Raw genomic sequence first — 2,805 nt, forward strand, 5'->3', positions numbered from 1 at the left:
TATGAACGACTAAAATGGGTTACGGTTATCGATGTTAGTAGAACATACCTTTGATATTTAAGAATATGTTTAAAGTAAAAATCTTTCGTTCAAAAAAAAAAAAAAAAAAAGAGAGAGAGAGAGAGAGAGAAAATATAGCTAAGAAGGAATAACTGTGACCGGGGTTAAACTTTGATCTTTTATTCACACTGCCAACAGAATGGGAAAGGATTCGGCATAATAACAATGAGTACCTAAATAAATGCCGATTTACGAGCTTGCAAGTGACACCATCATCATCTTTGTGAACGTATCGTAAAATTTTCGTTTACCTCATCCTCTCTATTTCTCTCTCTCTCTCTCTCTCTCTCTCTCTCTTCTCAAAATTCAACGTCCTCTCGCACAATGCGTGCCGACCTCATAAAACTCACGCCTTCTTTCAACGATTCTCACCCCGCTCCCTGTTATTTTCTGACTTTATTACACTCGACGCTGGCCAGGCTGCGCGTCGTTTGCAGTGTTTCGTTTACATCGTCAAGGGCCCATGAGAAAGAAGAAAAGAGATAGATAGATGGAGAAAGAGGAGTGAGAAAAAAAAATATTCACTGCCAAGAGGGCACTCGAATTTCACCGTGCGAAGACAATGTTTCTATTGTGGCCACCTGTAATCGCGTCCCGGCTTGTATGCACCGTTCATCCGCCAGGTGTATTTCCAGAAACTGATAAGTTCCTTTAATTTCTTTATTGCTGCCATGCAGTCCTGAGTAAACAACGAAGCACTCGAGCGTTGGAGAGCACAGGTGTCGTGGGGATTAAACTCAACCTTTATATCCATCCCCAACCGTTCGCTTTGCCCGTCTGGAAATTTTCTTTCCGTTCCTCTTATCATTCTTCTTATCCACCTTCGTATCTATATCAAATCAAAATAACCTTATCGAAGGAAATGTCAAGGATGTACTTACTTATCATCTCGTAGCGTTAATGAAAAGAAGAAAAAAAGGGAAAAAAGAAAAACAAAGAAAGTTAAAGAACCGAGAGGAGTATCGTTTAATGGTTTCTTTAAACGGATGGAGGGGTGATTAGGATTTTTATCAGGACGGTCGAACTTGCTCGGGAAAAAGAGATGGAAAATAAAACGAGAGAAAGATCTTTATAGATACGAATGGCGAACTGACTGGCATTGTTATGCGCGATCGGAGAGTCGAAAGAAAATGTAGGGACTTTTTGGGTATTTTATATCAACAGGAAACGGGACATTCAGAGAGAGTCCTTCGTTCCTCCTCCTCCTCCTCCTCCTCCTCCTCCTTCACCATCTCGGCTTCCTTCCTCTTTTGAGGCGTAGCGGAGCGCAGGAAATACGTGGTCGATCGACGCGTCCTTTATGGGTACGAGCGAACGTTGGAATATTCCCAAAGAATTACCATATTGAGAGGACATCTCGTCACCGGGGAATCCACCATTCTTGGCTTCCTCATCAAATAGTCAAAAGTCGATATCTGTCTCCTGTATGTTCTCCCTACTCTACGATATGTACATACCTACTATATATGTGTGTGTTGTGTATATATATATATATATATATATATATATATATATATATCTGTACTCGTCTATATTATGTATATAGATATATTTGAAACGACGAGTCTACGAATATCCTGGAATCTCCCTTCGCTTCGTCGAGTCTCGCTCGGATATTTCTCTCATCGTGAAATCGATGGGGACTTTTCGTAGCTCATTGTTCGCCATTCAACTACGCGACCTTTTTTTCTTTTTTCTTTTTCTTTTTTACTTTTTTCCCGTTCGTTTCTTCGGGCTCAAATATTCGAGAAGTCGCATGAGCGAGAAATTTTCGATTTTTTTCCGACAGACAACGGATTGAAAACTGATTCAACGATCGAGCCCTTCGAGCGTATCTTTTCTAGATTTATATAACCAGTTAATCAACGTAATTGCTAACGATCGTCTTTTAGCTCTTAATTAACGATAGCACGTGAAACGATGAAACCTTACGTTTGTAGAAAACAAATATGAAAGTGTGATATGTTTCCGGCAGTACGTTTCCGCTATCTTTAACAATTTTATTCGACTTTCTTTTCGAAAATGGATTGTATAATATGTAGGTTGGATTCAACTTGGTTTACTCAAATAATGTATAAATTATATCAATTTACGTGCATCTAAGCGTATCATGGAATAACTAATATCGATGAAAGTGATTTAATAACGATATTACTATTACGAATCCATCTTGCGTTTCCAATCTTTTAATAATAGTTACGATTCCCTTTTAATACGATTACTTTTAATAATAGATACCTATACTCGTTTCAAGTAATATAAGAAAAAATAAAAACGCAAAGAAAAGAAATTAAAAAGTCATATTTCTCTAAAATGAATATTTATTACTGGCGGACGAAATGTAACGCGATCCAATAAATATATCCAAGAGTAAATATGTATTAATACGTTTAGGTAAGTGTAAATATCGCGTCCTATACGTACACAAAGAACCAAGCAGCTTTCCATTGGGACGATGAGAGCTTTCGTTGGCATAAGCCGCGAAAAGGCGTACCCGTGGCACTCCAACGCCGCCGCATTCCATCCCCGTAAGGATTCCCAATATCGTCCCCCGGAACTCTCTCGAATTGTTGCGTCGTTAATAATTTTTAAGACTCGACGCCGGCGGTTCGCCCGAGAGACATCAAAGGAGGTCCTTTAAGTCGTTTCACCCTCTACAAGCCGACGAAAGCCACGCGGTTGAAAGTTAGACAAGTCTCTCTTTCTCTCTCTCTCTCTCTCTCTCTCTCTCTTTCTCTCTCTCTC

This window comes from Vespula pensylvanica, chromosome 23 (assembly GCF_014466175.1).
Source record: "Vespula pensylvanica isolate Volc-1 chromosome 23, ASM1446617v1, whole genome shotgun sequence".
Taxonomy (NCBI): domain Eukaryota; kingdom Metazoa; phylum Arthropoda; class Insecta; order Hymenoptera; family Vespidae; genus Vespula; species Vespula pensylvanica.